This window comes from Myotis myotis, unplaced genomic scaffold, assembly GCF_014108235.1.
Source record: "Myotis myotis isolate mMyoMyo1 unplaced genomic scaffold, mMyoMyo1.p scaffold_m19_p_1, whole genome shotgun sequence".
Classification (NCBI taxonomy): domain Eukaryota; kingdom Metazoa; phylum Chordata; class Mammalia; order Chiroptera; family Vespertilionidae; genus Myotis; species Myotis myotis.
Window position 1 is genome coordinate 214,909,475 of NW_023416313.1, and position 20,578 is coordinate 214,930,052.

Here is a 20,578-nt window from a genome sequence, read left to right on the forward strand (position 1 = left end):
CTCCTTTAGCTTTTCCTTATCTGTGAAGCTCTTTATCTGACCTTCAATTCTGAATGATAGCTTTGCTGGATAAAGTAATCTTGGTTGTAGGTTCTTGGTATTCATCACTTTGACTATTTCTTGCCACTCCCTTCTGGCCTGCAAAGTTTCTGTTGAGAAATCAGCTGATAGTCGTATGGGTATTCCCTTGTAGGTAACTGAGTTTCTTTCTCTTGCTGTTTTTAAGATTCTCTCTTTGTCTTTTGCTCTTGGCATTTTAATTATGATGTGTCTTGGTGTGGTCCTCTTTGGATTCCTTTTGTTTGGGGTTCTCCGCGCTTCTTGGACCTGTAAGTCCATTTCTTTCACCAGGTGGGGGAAGTTTTCTGTCATTATTTCTTCAAATAGGTTTTCAATATCTTGCTCTCTCTCATCTTCTGGCACCCCTATAATTCTGATGTTGGTACGCTTGAAGCTGTCCCAGAGGCTCCTTACACTATCCTCGCATTTTTGGATTCTTTTTTCATTTTGCTTTTCCGGTTGGGTGTTTTTTGCTTCCTCCCATTTCAAATCATTGACTTGATTCTTGCGCTCCTCTGGTCTGCTGTCGGGAGTCTGTATAATATTCGTTATTTCAGTCCGTGTATGCTTAATTTCTAGTTGGTTCCCCAATATAACATCGAGGGTCTCATTAGTTTTCTTGTAGATCTCATTAAGTTTATCGGCGGCTTCTAAACAGTTCTTGAGAGACCTTAAAAGTGTGGTTCTGAACTCTATATCTTCCATTGACAATTTTGTCCTGTTTCTTTGTCTCCGCATTTTGTTATGCTTCCTTGGTGCACCCCCTAGTGGTCTTTGTTCGAAGTCTTATAATTAAACCTTGATTGTTGTAGCTAATACCAGGGAGGGTTTGACCTCCAGGCCAGGTGGCTATGAGAATCAGCTGTGTCAGCAGTGAGAGAACTTCTGTCCTCTAGGGAGGTGCTAATCTAGCCTTTGCCTGAGGCTATCCGGCAAATGCCTCTGTGCAGGGCTTGGGCGGGGCGGGTCGCACAGGATCAACAGGGTGGGCCGGAGAGAGCAGTTATGGCGGCTCTCAGTCCTGTCCCCAGGGGCTCTGCCTCTCTGAGTCCCAGCACCCACTGCAAAGCTCAGAGAGAAAGCTGCACTCGCTCTGACCAAAGCCAGACAGTCCCGCTTCTCCCGTTTGAGTCTGGGTCGCTAAAGACTCGCCAGGATCTGGAGCTCAGAGTCTGCGACTCCCTCCCGATTGAAAACGCCAACCGCGCCCTCCGCCGCCAGCCCGCTCCGCACACTCCGCACCTCAGAATTTGACTTCAGCACTGCGCCTCCTCTGAGTGTCCGTATGCGTTTCTCTTTCCTCCTAGTTGTAGGACTTCCACTCAGCCAGCGTTCCTGTGGTTCTGGGTGATGTCCGTTCCGATTTTTAGTTTCACTTTTGAAGTAGTTGTTCAAAGCAGCAAACTCCGGCGTTAACCTATGCCACCATCTTGGTTCCTCCCATAAAATTATTTTCGTTGCTACTTCGTAACTGTAATGTTGCTACTGTTATAAATCGTAATGTAAATATCTGATATGCAGGATGGTCTTAGGCGACCCCTGTGAAAGGGTAGTTCGACCGCCAAAGGGGTCGCGGCCCACAGGTTGAGAACCACTGCCTTAGGGGGAACTCCTTAGCCATCACTAAGCCATCACTGAGTCTCCTTTAAAATCCAAGAAAAACGTAGGTGAAATGGAGTTCTGGACTCCCTCCTCCATCATCCCCCAAAATGGGGTTCCCCCAGAACAGGGACCAAATCCTACTTACCTTTACATTTCCTAGAACAAAGATTTATTGAACCAAATTAAATTTCTGATTTTCTTTAAAAAGTGAGGAACTTAGAAAGTAATATGAAAAGGCAAGATGAGTGAGGAAGCAAAGAAAGTAGAATTTAAAACTGGGGAGGGATATTAGAGACACCTGGTCCACGCATGTCAACTGTGTTGCCCTAGATGGGAGGATTTCTGTTCTCATTTCCATGACAGACATCAGTAGTCAATCACTGCTGACTTTCTTCCCATGGCAGACATTATTAGTCTATCACAGAAGTCTTTCCAACTTTCCAGATTCAGTTTTGAAATAAGCTTCCAAAATTTTCTCAACACAAGTCCCACTCCAACAGAATTGATACTTAAGTTGAAGCCTAATGTTTCCTAATTTCTTCGAAAGATGAAGACATTGGGGCCCAGAGATTTGCTTCAGATGGTTAGTTGCAGGCTGGTCCTAGTACCAGGATCTTCTGATAACTGAGCCCCCAAATCCCAATGCTGGTTTCCAAACCTGAAGGCCAGCTGGGGTGAGGAAGGGATAAACAATAGCACGGGCTAAGCTGTTGCCTAGAGCCCCAGGAAGAATTTTATTTGCTTAGAAAAAAATCACATTTATTGTTTGGGTCTATGTGTTTTCAAAAGTAATGGATGGTCGTTGTAATGGATGGTTGTTGTAGAAAATTTGAAAACGTTGGTAAGTAAAAGGAAGAAATAAAAACCACCTGTAATCCACCTCTCGAAGAAACTGCTGCTAACATTTTCATTTATAATTTTTGTCATGAGGCGTGTATGTTTTTGAGTATATATATATATATACACACACACACACACATATATGTATATATACATATATACACATATACACATATATGTATATACACACATATATGTATATATATGCATATATACATGTATATACATGTATATATACATACATATATGTATATATACATATATATGCATGTATATATACATATATATGCATATATATATAAAATTAACATACACATATTTTAACAAAATTTGGGTATGTTTATATATGTGTGTTTGTACACAAACATGTCTATATCTTTGTTATGTAAACACATTTGCGGTTTGCCCAGCATCCCTGCTGCTCGTACAGTGGTCCAGTGAGACGTAGGATGGAGACCCAGCTTTAAGCATCAGGGAGCGAGACAGATGCACGCTCCTGCTTTGTACATGGATGGTGTTCTAATGTTGTGTTCTAGACTGTTGAAACAGAGTCATGTCTTAATGTATCCATGCGAGCTTTAGCCCATTAATCAAATATATTTAAAAATACTGGCATAGCCAGTATTGATAGCGGTTCTGGGTGTGTCGGAGGGGATCCAATGGTCTCACATTTGGCTTGAAGAAGTGGGCATTAGGACAACTTGCCCTGAGGGGTGTTTGTTTATATAAAATTTTAAAACTCTTTAAAATACACATTTCCTTTGCTTTATTTATAGGAAATAGTCAAGGAGCATACCACAAAAATGTACACTAAAGCAGTGATGATAGCGAAGAATTAGAAATAATTCAAATATCCAACAATGCAGCTGTTAAAAAGATGTTAACTAAGAGCCCTGGCCAGTGTGGCTCAGTTTTTTAGAGCATCATCTGGTACACCGAAGGGTCCTGGGTTCAATTCCCAGTCAGGGTATGTACCTAGGTTGCGGGTTCAATTCCTGGTGGGCACGAGTACGGGAGGCAACCTATCAATGTTTCTCTCTCACATCAATGTTTCTCTCTCTCCCTCTCCATTCCTCTCTCTCTCTCTTGAATCAATAAAAAAAAAAAATATCCTCAGGTGAGGATTAAAAAAATGTTAACTAAGAATATCTAAAGATATGTTTATAACATACTGCTAAGGTACAACAAGCAGATTACAAAGTAGTGTGCTTAGGACAATCCTGTTATTGCATATAGGTGTGCTTACTTGTAGGTATGCCTGTGTGTGTGTGTGTGTGTGTGTGTGTGTGTGTGTGTGTGTTTGTATATATGTGTATGAGTATGTATGAAGTGGGAAGAAAATGCCACAAAATGAGCAGCTTTTTCATGAGCAGCACTGTGAGATTATGGGTGATTGTTTTTCTTTGAGGTCTTTATATTTATTTACTAGAGGCCAGTGCAAGAAATTCGTGCACTGGGGTGGGGGTGGGGGGGCGAGGTCCCTCAGCCCGGCCTGCACCCTCCAGTCTGGGATGTCTGACTGCCAGTTTAGGCCCGATCCGCTTCTGGCTGAGCGACACGCCCCCTGTGGAAGCGCACTGACCACCAGGGGGCAGCTCCTGCATTGAGCGTCTGCCCCCTGGTGGTCAGTGCACGTTGTAGCAACCAGTCATTCAGCTGGTCATTTCGCCATTTGGCAGATTTGCATATTAGGGTTTCATTATATAGGATATATTTTCATCAATGAATATGTATAACTTTGGTAATTTGAAATAAAAAGGTGTTTTGAAAAGCACCAGGCCATTTGCCACCTGACAGATGGAAAACTGCTCAAGCACAGCGAAAAACAATTGCTTTAAAATTTATATATATATATATATATATATATATATATATATATATATATATATATATATATATATTTAAAAATCAGATTTGAGTCCAAAAAGTGAGCTACTGACAAGATAATCAAGGTGCCCCTGTGGTTTTAAGGCTCATTGTGTCATTTTAAGTAAAAATCACTACTTTCAACTCCCTCTCTGCTGAAATGAATGTTTTTAAAACAAACTCTTCCGATTCTGAATCACACTGATTTCAATGAACACCTTCATATTGGGCCTGCTCTTCCCCTGGGGCTCCTCTCTGTGGTCACACAGGCCCGTCTGCCCTAGTGCATGAGGCCAGTGCACGGACCGTTGTCTCTAAAACTTGTCAAATGCCTAATAAAATCTGAGTAGCTGAAAATGGTCATTCATCAGACATGTGGGGCTTTGTTTTTTAGGAAAAAGAATCAAGGGAAGAGAAAATAAAGTAACAGAAACCTAAAAAACGTAGCTTTGCGTGTGGGCTTTTGGCTCATCTTAAAATTCAAACAAAAAGAAATCCCCAAAACAAAATTAATATTATCCACCATCTTCTCACTTTGACTTACTAGTAGCCACCATTTGTGATTTAACAGCTACACAGAATACATGCGTGCACATTCACACCACACACATGCACACACATGCACACACACCTGGTAGCTGGGTGGCTGCTGGGGTTGCTCCCTTCCTCATGGACGTCTGTGGCCCGAGTAAGAACATTTGAAATGTGTTGACAATTCTTTTGTTTCTGGGGGTGGAGACCTTATTTCTCCTTTGGAGCAAATTTCTAAAGTTTTTTAGAAAAAGTCCCAGTCTGGGCTCTTCAGTTACACACAGGTGAACGGCTTCCCTAGGATATTGAAAATGGCAGAGTCGCCATAAATATGACTGCGGCTGTGCGGTGTGTCCTGGTTACTAAGGGAAACGAGGTGCTTCTCCGGCCTGACTCTGCCCTTAATGAGTTGGAGAAATGAGGATCTAAATGAAAATTCGGGTTGGCTTGCCGGTGCTCCTTGTGCTGTGTCATTTACAGTTATATAACTGACTTTGGCAATGGCGCTGACAATTGTTTTTGCTTTTTCTAAATCACAGAAGTCTGACAAACCCTGTGTGCCTGTAAGCACGCGGGATGATGTGTCTGTGGGTGGGGTGTTTCCCCTGGAGATCCCGGGCGGGCAGAAGAGACAGCTCTGGCACCAGGGAGGGGCCGCCTTAGCTCATTAGGGATGGAGGAGGGCTGGGTTGGTGGCTGCCCTGTGGGGGCCTCCCAGGCTCTAAGCCTCCCAGGCTCCCTGAGGGTGGCTTTGGGCCTGTGAGTCCCGAAGGGATGTGAAGTACTAGCTGCCAAGACATTAGATCAGTGGTTCTCAACCTTCCTAATGCTGCGACCCTTTCATACAGTTCCTCATGTTGTGGTGACCCCCCGACCATAAAATTATTTTCATTGCCACTTCATAACTGTAATTTTGCTACTGTTATGAATCGTCATGTAAATATCTGATATGCAAGATGTATTTTCATTGTTACAAATTGAACATAATTAAAGCATAGTGATTAATCACAAAAACAATATGTAATTATATATGTGTTTTCCGATGGTCTTAGGCGACCCCTGTGAAAGGGTCGTTCAACCCCCAAAGGGGTCGAGACCCACAGGTTGAGAACCGCTGCATTAGATGCTTTTGACTCTGGGTTATTCCCCCAGGCCTTTAGCAAAGATATGCTAAACACCTGAACTTGGACTTGAGCAGTTGGGGCAGCTAAGGAAGGGGCCCTGCTAGGAGCCAGCAGCCTGGGAAAGAGAGCTACTCCCCAAAACAGCTGCCGGAGGGACCTGCGGGCCTCCGCGAGCTGCAGGTGGGATTTGTGAAGCCAGCAAGCATTCCCCAGCCCTTCCCAGAATGGCCTTGGACAGGAATGGGTTTCCTGTGATCTTCGGGGTGGGGAGTCAGGAAGCATTATAATTTGGATATAAAAGAAAATATAAACTTATTTTGTGCTCCAGCTGGGAAGTGGGATGCATGTACTAATAATATGCATATTGTTACATAAAAGAAAGAGGGAAGTATCATACATTGTGCTTCATAAACTGATTGTTTCACTTAAGAATATGTTACGGAAAATTTCCCGTAACATTAAATCTTTTCAGGCAACAATTTTAAAATGGCTGCCACATATTCAAATGCATAGATGTGCTGTGATTTATTCAACCAATTTATTTCCAGTGTCATGATTATACCCAGGACTGTGGTGAATACTTTTACTGCTAAATCTTTCAATACACCCGTGATCTATTTAGACTAAAATCCTTGAAGCACAATTTCTAGGTCAAAGGACATTTTGCCATATTTTCCTGCCTCAAAATTGTGTTTCCACTGGCAGCCCTGCACCCTTGGTAATATACTATTATTACAATTATTTTTTAAAATTTGTATCTGTCGATGGCAAAATAAGAAGGGCCTCTCCCGGCAGCACGGCGCACCTGCTCAGGTGTGACAGCCAGGAGGCACCCTGCAGAGAATTTACACATCATCAGATGTACTCAGGCCGGGCTGCTTTTGGTCAGCACCATGTGTCAACAATCCTAAGCATTACGGGTGATAAATACTCCTGAAAGACTGTCCTTTTTTGGTCTAATTTCTAAACAATTGCAGTTAATGTTGAGTTTCATAAGCTATATGTGACCTTACCATTGGTGCATTTTTTAAACTCACCCTTTAATAGAAATTGTATTCTGCATGGGAGTTAGTTTAGAGAACTCTCAGTCGTGCAGGTGACCCCAGTTGGGAACACAGGTGGGGCAGCTCCTCAGATTCATTTCATGATTAAATTCATGATGGCTTGCCCGGCTGGCATGGCTCAGTGGTTGAGCGTCAACTTATGAACCAGGAGGTCACAGTTCGATTCCCAGTCAGGGCATAGGCCCGGGTTGCGGGTTTGATCCCCAGTGTGGGGCGTGCAGGAGGCAGCCAATCAATGATTCTCTCTCATCATTGATGTTTCTCTCTCTCTCTCTCCCTCTCCCTTTCTCTCTAAAACCAATAAAAATATATTTAAAACATTTAATCCAATGTCTACATTTCTCTTCTGGCCATTGTTCATTTCCTGTCATGCTTATTACTGAAAAGAATTTTGTCCTACAGAGAAAGAGGGCTTCAGCAATGATCTGCTCCAGGCAGGACTGACGATATAATTTCATGGGTCCCTTGTTCAAAAACGATTAAGAATTTCAAGGTGGTGGCGACAGTGGAGCATTAAGCCAAGGTTGGCTGGAGCCCTTCTGAATGGGGACCCTGTGTGATTGCACAGGTCACTTACCCGTGAAGCTGGCCTTGGCCTTGGGGTCCAGTGTGTTGGGAACGCCACTGTCTCCCGGGTGCTTCCCCTCCTTAACTGCAGGCGTGGTGGCCATATTTGCTGTCCCTTCAGCCTGACGGTCGGAGGAGAGGTGCCCTCAGAGTGAGGCTCCCACACCCTCACGTTTCCCGTCAGCTCCACAGGCGTCAGCAGCTCGCCCTGCACCGCCAGCTGCAACCGATGTGCTGAGGGAAATGGAACCTCGTTTCGTCAGAGAAGTTGAGCTCCCAGAACTGCCCGCTCCTAGACCTGTTGGAAAAAATCATTATTTTACCAAATGAATAGCCCTCACTCCACTGGATCTATTGAGCTTGAGTTTTATGCCAGATCTGTACAGGGAAAGAAGAGGTAAAATTTGGCTAACTTACCTCCCTGCACACCACTGAAGAAAAATGCTAACAATGGTTTGGATGCCACAAAACTGACTGTTTAAAGATGAGGCGATGGTGATGAAGGTTGCAAGTTTTTATTTCTGAACATATTTGGTTCCAGGTCCTAGACAGGAGGGAAACAAAGACAGGTAAGCAATCTGGTCCTCAGGGGCAGAGGGGCCTCCTCACAGTGTGAGGGGCAGCCACCTCAGGAGCGAGCCAAGGCTCATGGGAAAACTTCTGGGGGAAGGTGCGTGGCCTCCAAAGTGGAGGCCGTGAAGGAAGAGGCTGTGAGAGCGTGAATGTCCCGTGGCCTTGACGCTCCCATCGGTAAAAATCTCATCTATAAAATGCTCCAAGCATCATACGTTGCTAGTGAGAAATAACTAATAAAAACTGGCTTGTGATTCTTAAAGTGCATTTGACACAAATTGAAACCATACAAAGGAATGCGCTTCCAGGGTTTTCTTGAGAAAGGCCAGGAGTAAATGACTCACAGCCTTTGCAAAGAGGCCACCAGAGTATTCCTGAGACAAGAGCCTTGTTTTCGTTCACGTACATAAAGGAACGACCTCCTGGCAGACAAGAATCCCTGATGTGCTGGATCAATGGCTGCTGGCGCGCCCATTTGGAGCTGGTAAGACGTTAACCGGGGATTTCAGGAGATTTGTAATTGTGATTTAAGATAAGCCACTGATGTAAATGAAGCTGACATTGGACTCCAGGTGGCTGACTATGCATTGTGGTCTCGGGGTCCCACCAACGCCACACTTATAGACTCCTAGTCCACCCCTGTCGTGCACAGCACCTCAAGGATGGACCCCTCTGTGGGTCTGTCCTGGCTCAGAGGTGACAGAGACTGTCTCTGAGATATGGGTCTGGCCCTGAGCCCGTGGTCCTCTGGTATGTGGGTGAATAGGCTGCAGTCATGGATTGGAGCTGATTTCTAAATGTCTGGCTCCAGGCCAAGAAATAGCCTTCCAACGGAAGCCCCTACCAACCGGTGAGAGCCATGTGATTTGGGATCCTGTCTCAATAAAGCTCATCGCCTGGCTCTGTGAGACTTAATCCTGACCATCGCACCAATTACCCCGAGACCCTGGGCAACTTACATTCTAAACGTCACATTTCTTGTCTTTATAATGGTGTGATCATAATATTTACTTCAACACCTAGCACTTAGGGTTTAATAATTATTAGGAGAAAAATAAAGCATTTTTTTCCCACTTAAAACTAAGTTAGAGGGAATTTACTCAATGCCACTGAATTGAACACTTAAAAATGACAAAAATGGGAACTATTATGTATATGTTACCACAATAAGCACATTTTAATTGACATTTTGTGGGAACGTATGCTTTCAGTTATGATAGACTAACAGGGATTGAATTTACCCTCCTGCCTTACACAACCACAAAAGGAGGTAAAACAGGAAACAACACTTTTCCAAATGTTAAACAATAGTCAGTGCAGAAGGGGATCCCTGAGAAAAGAGAAGCAAATAAGGTGAAAGCATTTCCAGGCCACAGCACAGGGAGGGAAACCAGAGTCTAATGGTCTGAGTTGAGAAGACAGAGTTGAGAGTCAAGAAGACACCTAGAATTCTCAGTGCAACATAAGCAAGCTAAGAGAGCTGCATGGAAGGGGAGTGCTACAAAGAGGGATAGTGCTTACGATCTACAGGGGATTCTTGATTGACTATTGCTCAGTGCATGCATGCCAGCAAACTACCTAAGGCTGGCAAAAGAACAAATAAAAAGAGTAGGCTGAGCAACCCAGGGGCTCACCCAGGGCTTGGAGCATGTTCCCACCAGCTAGAATGAAAAAAAAATAACAAATAAATAAAAGGCCATAACACAAAGGGCATAGACAGAGTCTTCAGAAGGGTATTCTTTCAGTAGTGGGTAAAATTAGCCCTAAAGCCTGCTCTGGTACAAACCAACAAAGCTTAAAAGCAAGTCTCAAAAGGATTAAAACAGGCCCAGCTGGTGTGGCATCAACCTATGAACCAGGAGGTCATGATTCAATTCCCAGTCAGAGCACATGCCCAGGTTGCAGGCTCGATCCCCAGTAGGGGGCGTGCAGGAGGCAGCCAATCAATGATTCTCTCTCATTATTGATGTTTCTATCTCTCTCACCTTCCTTACTCTCTGAAATCAATAAAAGTAAGTTTTTAAAAAGTTAAAACAGTTTAACTACATCCCAGAACACAATTCAAGTGTATTTAAATGGATACAAAAATATCCAGCATCCAACAACATAGCATCCAATAAGAAAAACTACTAGATATACAAAGATGCAGGAAAAAACAAACCAAAAGAAGGTGAAAAACCAGTCAATAGAAACAGACCAAGGCATGACACAAATGATATACTTAGTAAACAAGGATGATAAAACAGTCATTTAAACTGTATTCCATATTTTCAAGATGGTAGAGGAAAGCATGAACATGCTAAGAGACACAGAAGATATACAAGCAGAGCCAAAGTGAACTACTAGAGATGAAAAATACAATGTCTGCAATAAAAAATACACGGGATGAGATTAACAGCAGATTAAATGTGCAGAGTAAAATATTAATCAACTTGAAGACATAGTAGTCCAAACTGTCCAAAATGAAACAGAGAAATATGACTGGGGAAATAAGGGAGTGGCGCATCAGTGAGTTGTGGAACAATATCAAGCAGCCTAATTTAGGTATAATTAGAGTCCCTGAAGAGGGTAGGGAAGAACAGAAAAAAATATTTGAAGAAATATTTCCAAATTAGAAGAAAACTATCACTCACTGATCCAAGAAGCTCTATGAATCCCAAGCACAAGAAACATGAAAAACTACATCAAAACAAATGAAAATTGAATTATATAAAACCAGTGATAAAGAGAAAACCTCATAAACAGCCAGAGAAAAGCATACACATTATGCACAGATAAGCAAAAAGATGACAGCACATTTCTCATTAGAAATCATGTAAGTCAGGAGACAGTGGAGATGCATCTTTAAAAATAGTGAGAAAAACCCATCAATCTAGAAATCTATACCCAGCTGAAAGATATTTTAATAAACAATAGCTGACATAATGAATCTGAAAGAATTCATCTGCAGAAGACCTGAACTATAAGAAATGTCAAAGGAGGGAGGGTGGGAGTAAGGGGGAAAGATCAACCAAAGGACTTACATGCAAGCATATAGGCCTAACCAATGGACACGGACAATGGGGGGGGAGGGGTGGTGAGGGCATGGGGGGGGTGTAGGGGGTAATGTGGGGATAAGGACACATATGTAATATCTTAATCAATAAAAAATATATTAAAAAAAGAAATGTCAAAGGAAAACCTTTAGGCAGAATAAAAGTGATACTAGATGGAAAGATGTATTTATACAAAAGGAATGAAGAACACGGGAAATGGTATCTGTGTGAGTGACTATAAAGGACTTTTCTCTTTGCTTTTAAAATACCTCTAAAAATTAAAGCAGAAGCTCTCCTTCTGCCACTTAAATTGTCCATTTTCTGGAGTAGAGAAGTCACAGGCTGGGGCCCACAGTATAGGACTCCTCTGTTCCAGCCTCTAGCAAGTGACTGAAGTCAATCATTTGCCTTTCTGGACCTCAGTTTCCTGCACCTATCAAACAGGGGATACGATGTCCCAGGCTGTTTCATGGGCTGTGTTACAGGATAAGATAAGCTTATAAATAACGAACCTGTTGTAAAATGAAAGCAGCCTACCAACATGACTGGTCTGGTTTAAATTTTGTAGCCCCTCCAAGAACACAGCTTCTCAGGGGGAGTCTGAGGCCTGCCCAGCCGATGGTAAGGTTGAAGTCTCTTTCTGGGGCAGCCAGTCTGTGTCTGCCCTCTCCCCCAGTGGAAAATCTTCCTCTCTGCTTTAGAGTGGGAGAAATCCATTGAGAGCACACCTTTATGTGCAATACAATCCCTCATTCTGGTCCACCCGATAGTTCTGCCCAGCCTCTCACAAAGAACAACAGTGCCCCAGGGTTCTTGCTGGCCTTGCCCAGTGAAAAATTTGGGCTCATGGAATAGTACTGATTGCTGGCTGGGCATGAAATAAGGAGATGAGCCTCATTCAGAGTGGCAAAAGGCCAGTTGCCTTTCTGCCTGTTGACTCTTCCTGTTTGCTCAGACCTAGGTGGCCCTGGGGTGACCCCTGCAGGGGGCTATGCCATTGGGCCGGACTCAAGTTTGAGTCATCCTGGGGTCATGTCCAGGGCAGGGAGAGGTGCCACAGCCCCAGCAGATTGTTCCAAACACTGTCCCTCCTGAATTGCTTCAACAAATATTTGCTGAGTACCCACTGCATACAGGTTCCTTGCCAGGTACTGTCTACAGATTAATTTCTTCTTTACGACAGCCATGTAGGACTGGTATTTACATTCCCATTTCACAGATAAGAAAACTAAGGTTCGGTGTCCTTAGTTGGTGGCAAAGCTGAATCCAAGCCCTTTCTTTCACTTCAAATCCAGAGTCCATTCTGAAGCTTTATGCCACCATTCCTGCATGACCTAGGTGTCTGGAGACTCACAGGGCACAGGACTGAGGGGTATTCATAAGAAACAGAAGCATAATAACAGCTAACATTTATGGAAGGGCTGCTCTGTGCCAGCCACTGTGCAAACTCTTCACAGAGTGAAGAGTTTCAGTCAACCTGGCAGCTCCATTAATCCTCAAAGAAATTCTACGAACTAAACTCTAGTTTTCTACCCATTTCAATGGCCCAGAATTGCATGGTGTGGACGGGTGGGCTGGACTTGCAGCAGATGCAAATCAAGTCACATTCTGAACCACTGGGGGTTAGGACTTTGGTGGATGAATTTTGGGGGAACGCCATTCAACCCACAACTGTGACCAAGGACATGGGTGAGCCCTGAAATCAGGCTGTACTCTGAGGAGGAAAAACTGACATATCACTGAGCTGAAACCCATCAAATGTCTGTGTCCAGGACAGAGGGAACCCTTATCATCAGAACAGCAAGATGCCCCCTGGAGCCTGGAGAAGGAGAAAGCCAAAGAACAAGAATTTGTCATGTTTATACAGCTGGCAAACCTGGGGACCCAGGCATTCTGGCCTCCATATAGTTCCACTCTGCTTTTCCATTGCTTTGATGAACTCTCCCTGGAGACCCTCTTGGTCCTAATATCGAACTCACCAAACTGACTCATCCACTGTCTCAGGGACCCTACTCCTAGCAACCTCCAAGTTGCACATTTCACCTCATAATAGACTGTGTAAATGCTGTCCCCTTGTGTTGTTCAATACACACCCCACATGTCCTGCAATACGGACCCAGGGTCAGGATTCCCCGGCTGCAGAGGGAGCATAGAGTCCCTGAAAAGGACCATCTCGATTATGAATGAACCTGGTAACAATCTGGTTTATACATCAGTCTTTTGTGACCTGGGTTAATGGGAGTCTGTCTGCTGGCCCCACTGAAGTCTCTTTGGGACCAGCTGCCAAGTCCAGAGACAAGTTCCTCAGAGATGCTAATTGAGAGAACAGATAGGAGAAGACAAGGCCTGAGAGGGGGGAGAGGGGAAGAATATAGAGAGGGCGGTGGTGGAGCTGGTGAAGCTGTGGACAGAGGAAAGGTGCTGCGGGCAGATGGGGAGACTGTTTGTCTGCACTTGGCTGTGGGGTGTGGAAGTGACACATTAAAGGCTTGAGAATAGCACACAGAGGAGAGAAAATTAGGAGAGGAAAGGCAATAGGAGAAGCATTAATGAGATTCATGTATTTTGTTTGCGTGTTTTTTAAACAGATACGCATTAAAATTGGAATTCCTGGGGGTTTGTTTGTTGCTTGCTTTCTGTTGTTGTTACTGCTGACTTTTGTCTAGTTGATAGGACTTCTTTGGAAGCGACTCACTCTTTCTCGTGCTGTGCAAAAGAAAGAGAAATTGAGCCACGTATGTAATTGAGAATTTTCTAGGAGTAGGCACTTAAAAAAAGTAAAAAGAAACTGGTGCTATTAATTTTAATAATATATTTTGTTTAACCCAATATGTCTAATATTATTATAACACTAGAGGCCCGATGCACAAAATTCGCAGCCCCGGCTTCATCAGGAAGGTCGTCTGGAAGGACGTCCGGAAGGTAGTTTGGCTGTCCGGTCTAATTAGCATATTATGCTTTTATTATTATAGATGTGATCAATATTTTAAAGAATTTTTTAAAAAGGTATTAATGAGATACTTTACGCTTTCTTTTTCAAATTAAATCCTTGAAGTCCAGGTTACTTAGAGCACATCTTCATCTGGATTCTACATTTCAACTGCTCTACAGCGGCCACCTATGGTGAGCGGCTCCTGGGTTGGTCAGTGTCAGCACAGGTGGACAGTCTGGACTACGCAGTGCTGGGACTCTGAAGGATGAAAGAATAACAATAGCAATAATGGTAATTTACTGAGTTTCTTAGATGTGCCACATGTTACATCAACCCCCTTTCTCACGCATCATCTCATTTATTCCTCTCACCCATCCTAGTGGTCAGTGCTACGATTAGCCCAGGTGATAAATGCTGAAACAGAGCCTCAGAGAGGGTGAGTGATTTGCCCAAGGTCGCACAGCTGGTAAGCAGCAGGGCGGGGACTGGAAATCTAGTCTGTCTGACACCAGCCCCGCTGCCTCATTTACTCAGGGCCAGCCCTCACCCCGGCCTTCCCCAGCCCGCCCCTTCGAGCCCGCGCCCGTGGGTGGACTCGCTTTTCTGATTAATGGAGCTGCCAGGTTGACTGGAAAAACAGACCGGAAAGAACATTAATTGTACAGCTGAGCACACGGCGTGACTGACTGGGAGCAGAGCAGTAACAAGATGCTCTGACTCTCATCAGCTGGCCACCAGGTCCACAAAATGCGATTGTTCTCAATGACACTTACTTAGCAAAGAGCCGGAGAGAATTGATTGTCATTAGAAGCCGGACAAGAGCATCGATTGTCCCCAGCGATGATGTGAGGCTCTGACTTAGCCTTGCCGAGTGTGCCGAGGGCGACGGTGCGGAGACTTCGTGATGTGATTTCTCACGTGGAAATGGGCTCTGGTGGGCCGTCAGCGCAGAGGAAGCCGGGAGCCCAGGCCTGGCCAAAGGGCGGGGCAGCGCGGGCTGTGCCCCCACCTTCTCCTCTCTGTGCCCACCCCCCAGGCCGCAGGCGAGGAGGCTGAAGGTGGGAGAGGCCCTGGGGTCTGCGGGGGGGGGGGGGGGGGGGTAGGGCCGTCTCCTCCCCACGGGTTCTGTTTGGCCAGATGCTCTAGGAGGCCTTGGAGCTGTGACATTTTGGTGTCTGGGGCTCTGTGGGGGGAGGGTGGTCCCTCGCCCGGCTGGCCACAGCTGCAGCATCATCTGAAGATGGAGAGCCTGGCCATGGATGTGGCCTGGACAAGCCAAGCCGAACACCCCCCACTCACCCTGCCACCCACACAGGGGGAGTGAGGCCTAGCCTGGGCCACCCTAGGTGGGAGATGGCACTGTTCCCAAGGGCTCCTGGGTGCATCTGCAGCTCCGCCTTCATCCTGCTTCTGCCAGGCTGGATGGGAGTGTACAGGCCCTCCCACAGGCATCCGGGCTGGGACCCAGGCAACAACTGTGCACCTCCAGCGGTCCATCCGTCTGTCCGCCCATCCATCCATCCATCCATCCATCCATCCATCCATCCATCCAAGAAACGCTACCCAAGTGACTAGGGCCCCAGGGAGAGGGAAGCATACAGCACAAAGGCCTGCCCTTTAGGAGAACATGACACGGACAGCCGGGGAAATCAATAGCTACAAGAAAACACAGAAAGTGATGGAATACAGGAATTTTAACACGTTACCTTGGTGGCAGAGAGTACGGAAGTTGAGTATAGAGGGGAGACACCAGGACTGAGCTTTGCGGGATGAGAGGACATTCCAAAAAGGTGGTGAGGATGGTCTGTGCAGAGGGACAGGGGCCATAGGGGACATCCCAGACACTGCCACTCACCACGCAGTTGGAGCTGAGGGTGGGCACGGGGGGGGGGGGGGGGGCGGGAGTTCAGGCAGGGGCTGGCGGGGGGAGGGACAGGTGAAGGCGTCATGTGTTATGGTGAGGATCCGGGACCTTAGCCAGAGCTCACGGAGCGTGGGAGGGTCTACGCAGGGGGAAGTGTCAGGTGGATGATTGAAATGGTCACCTGTAGCGGAGGGAGGGGACAGACAAGAGAAGGGCAGGACCAGGGTGGGCATTGCAGTAGGGATGGCCCCGGAGACTGTGTGCCCGGCTCTCATGCAGCCGGCTTCCCCTGGGTTTGTCCAGTGGGAAGCGAGGCAGATTGGAAGGTGGGAGGAGGAAAGGGCGTTTCTCTCCCACCTAGCCTGCTCCAGGCCGTGTCTGTCCATCTGCCAGTCCCTGCTGGGGAGGCCTGTGTGCTGCACTTTCTACAACCCTGTCGCCTGTCGCCCCAGGGCTGGTGGGGCTTTCTGCCCTCGCTCCTGTCTGGGCGCCTCCTGTCCCTGTGCTTGGCTTCTCAGCTCCTCCACCCCCTGTGTAGCCAGTTCCCTGAGTGTCTCCTCTCCTTGGTTGAACTTGACTGTGACTCAAGTGGAGAAAGGGGAAGCAACTGGACAAGTTCTCTAACTGCCTGAACCCGAGGGGCAGGGGTAATGGTCTGAGCGGAGGTTGCTACTCCAGCAGGAATGGAAACTCAGACACCTAAGAGGGGATGAGGGACCAAAGAAATTGTGGCCCTAGCCAGTGTTGCTCAATGGATAGAGCCTAGACCCGTGGACTAAAGGGTCCCAGGTTCGATTCCAGTCAAGGTTAAGGATCCCCGATTCAATTCTGGTCAAGGGCACGTACCCCAGTTCAGACTCCATCCCTGGCCCTGGTGGGGGCTCATGGGGAAGGCAACTAATTGCTTTGCCTCTCACACATGGATTTTTTTTTTTTTATCTCTTCCCCGCCCTTCCACTCTCTTTAATAATCAATGGAAAATATCCTTGGGTGAGGATTAACAAGAGAAAGAGAGAAAGAAAGGAAGAAAGAAAGAAAGAAAGGAAGAAAGAAAGAAAGAAAGAAAGAGAGAAAGAAAGAAAGAAAGAAAGAAAAAAATAAAGAGAGAGTGGTTGACTTTAGGGCAGGGGCGGGGCACTTCTTTTTTTCTGCAAAAGGCCATTTGGATATTTATAACCTCACTCTCAGACCATACAAAATTATAAACTTAAAAATTAGCCTGCTGTATTTGGTCAAATATTTCATTAACTCGCCCCTAATGCCTTGGCAGGGCCAGACGTTCCCCACCTCGGGTTTAGGGTAACGCGGGGGTCAGCAAACCTTTTCTGTGAAAGGCCGGATAGTAAACATTTTAGACTTTGTGAGTCATAGGGTCTCCGTCGCAAATACTCAACTTTGCTGCTATGGTTCCAAAGTAGGCCTAGACAGCCTTATAAAGGAATGAGCATGGCTATGTCCCCAAAACATCAGTTACCAAAACGGAGGCTGGCATTGACCCGTGGGCTGACCCCGGAGAGCCTGGAAGGCATGTAGTGATGTGAACAAAATAGGAAATCCAGAAGGAAGTGATTTGGGTTTAGCCTGGGTGGGGAGAAAGCAGGGAGGGGACGACGGGGCAGGGTGGGGGGAATAAAGGCTTGCTTATAAGTTGAGACCCTCAAACGTTACGCAGAAGAGAAAGAAACGAGGATTCGTTCAGTAAGGAACCATTCACCCCTGGGAGGGAGGGCCGTGTCTGCAGGCGGCACGCGGGTTCTAGCTATCTTCTCACCAGCAGACAGAGGGGAGGAGAGGAGAGGAGGGAGAGGGAGATCTTTGCCACCAGTGTTTCTATGTCGGGAAGGACTACCCACTGCTGCCATTTACACCAATTACCCATGAATCACCACAGCTGGATGTCAGAGGTGATCCAGATTTCTCATCTGCGTCCCCAGCACTTACCAGGTTTGGCGTGTGGCCGATGCTCAAAAACAAGTGCGGGTTGACCAGGAGTATGAAGGAGAGACTCTATTTGTAAACTTGTGAAATCCATTTCTTCTTTCATTTCTCCTCAATCCCTTCATGTTTTGGGATAGCCTTTCACACTATGGAAGTTCTGGAAAATATATATGCCCTGTTGGGTAAGGTGTCAAATATTTCGAAGTACGTAGCCAAACTCAACTTCTGAGGTGTTGGTTTTTTTTTTTTTTTGTTTTCAGGAATCCCATTATTTGACTATGTTTAGAGACTAACTCCGTGCTGGATCTGGAGTTAGGCACGCACACAGAGTGAAGAAGTACCACTAAGCATTATGCTGCATCTTCCTGGTTGCAAACAGAATGCTGTCTGCAAACTAGGCCCAGCCCCAGGGCCGCTGTGGGCGAAGTTCCCGCCTGGATTGTTACAAGAATGGTTTGTAAGCTCCTGGCAAGGAAGCTAGCGTGAGCACACGAAGATATACTGACTGAATACACCTGAAACCTATACAATTTCATTAACCAAGGTCACCCCAATAATTCAATAAAGAAGAAACAAAAGATATAGTAAATGAATGAAAGAATGGAATAGTTGAATAAATTGTGGTTGCTTTTTTATAGGAGGGATATGTTTCTTAAGACCTCCTATCATTTAAAATATGCATAAGTCAAGATTAATTTCCCCACAGGAATAAAGTAGGATTTACATTATTTTACGTTTTATACATTGAGTGAAACTTTATTCTTTTCCATTGCCTTCTTTCAAATTTGCATAATTCATATTAGCATCAAGCATGTCTCTATTTTCTTTCTTTCTTTTTTTATAAAGGAAGGCTATGGACTTACAGCCGGAGATCAAGGATGTATTTGATAAGCTTTGATTGGAAGGAGAAATGCAGGCTCCATCTTCATAAAGCCCGGTGCACGTGTAACGAGTGGAGTGATTCCCCTCACAGGGTGAGGGGCCTACACGAGGGTCTCCAGACCATGCTGCCTGGCTCCAGCTTTGTCTTAATCAACGTACAAAAGACATTTTTTCAAATTGGTGATCCCATGATACCTGGAGGGAAAGAAAGTGTTTCGGGTGACAAAATCAGGACCCTCATACCCTCACCCCTCTGCTAATCTCAGCTGGCCTTGAACAGTGGGCCACATCTAAGGAGGTGACTTTAATAGCGATAAATACAATGTCCTGCATTTTGATCCAAAATGAATATCTGGAGAAGTACACCAACAGCTGCGGCTTAGTCATTTTGGTTAGTAGCAAGTTCAATGTGAATCAGTGGTGTGACGAGACTTCTGGAAAAATGAATTTGGTCTTTGGTTGCATGAGTAGAAGTAGAGGATCTAGAAAGGAGGAAGTGATAGCTGCCCACTGTCAGACTGTACCTGTTTCCAGTTCCCAGCTCTGAGCACAAACTGGAACACGCCCAGACGAGGAACATGGCCGTAGACAGAGCTTGGGGATGCGTGTTCTAGCAAAGACTTAGGAGGACATTATTCTTGGTTTCAAACATATCAATGGTTGCCACATGCAAGAGGCTTTAGTTTTGCGCTTTTGTGGCTTTCTGTGGATCTGCAGGTAAAAGCTTCAGGAACTGGGATTTTTGTCTCCATATAAGGACAATTAGAGGGTCTGAAGAAGAAAGGACCGCCTGAGGCCAGGCAATGTGTTGGCTCATCCTGGCACCATTTAGCGGCTCATCTGAACCTCAGAACCTCGTAGAGAGGAGAAGACAAATCTCATTTCCTTCTCTTTTGAACTCTTGGAGAGCCAGTTACAGCTGATTCAGGAAAGTGAAAAGTAAATGGCCAGTGAATACATGGGAAAAATGTAACGTTGCTAGTCGTTAAATAAAAATTCAAACAGCAATACAGCACTAGTTTTTGCCTGTTAGCAAAAATTAAAGAGAAAAAATGAGTTCCCACACTGGTAAGGGTGCCATGAAATGGGTGATTCCTTGCATTGCTGTTGGCACGGATACCGTTTGGAAAGCCTGAGTGTGAAGAGCTGTAACATTGATAATACTTTCGATCCAATAGTCAAATAGGCTATTGAACCAGAAGAGGAGTTGAAAATATGCAAATGTCCACATGATTGATGTTCAGTGTGGAATTACTTATAACAGAGAGAGACTGGAAACAATTTAAACAACGGAAGAGTAACTGCTGGAGAGGACGGGCCACCACTCAATGGAATGTTATGTGTCATCTTAAAAGATAGTCACTTTCACTGTAGCCATATAGACAATGCACAGGACATGAGGCTACGTGTGTGTAAGTGAGGGATTGCCAACCACAAAGGTCTATAGCTGTGATGACTATAATCACATTCAGTAGAAGGAAATTTCCTCTTTTTACGTCCAGACCTGGGTCATGCTGGGAAGATCACTTCGACTTTGGGATTCAATGGTCCCTACTGTCCCTTCCAGTTTTCGGATGTGAATAGAATGGCCCATTTAATAAACTGTATCCCAGAGGGATTAGGAATCAGCCACTGTCTTATCTTCAGACTAGAGGCCCAGTGCATGAAATTCATGCACAGGAAGGGGGTGTTTCTCAGCC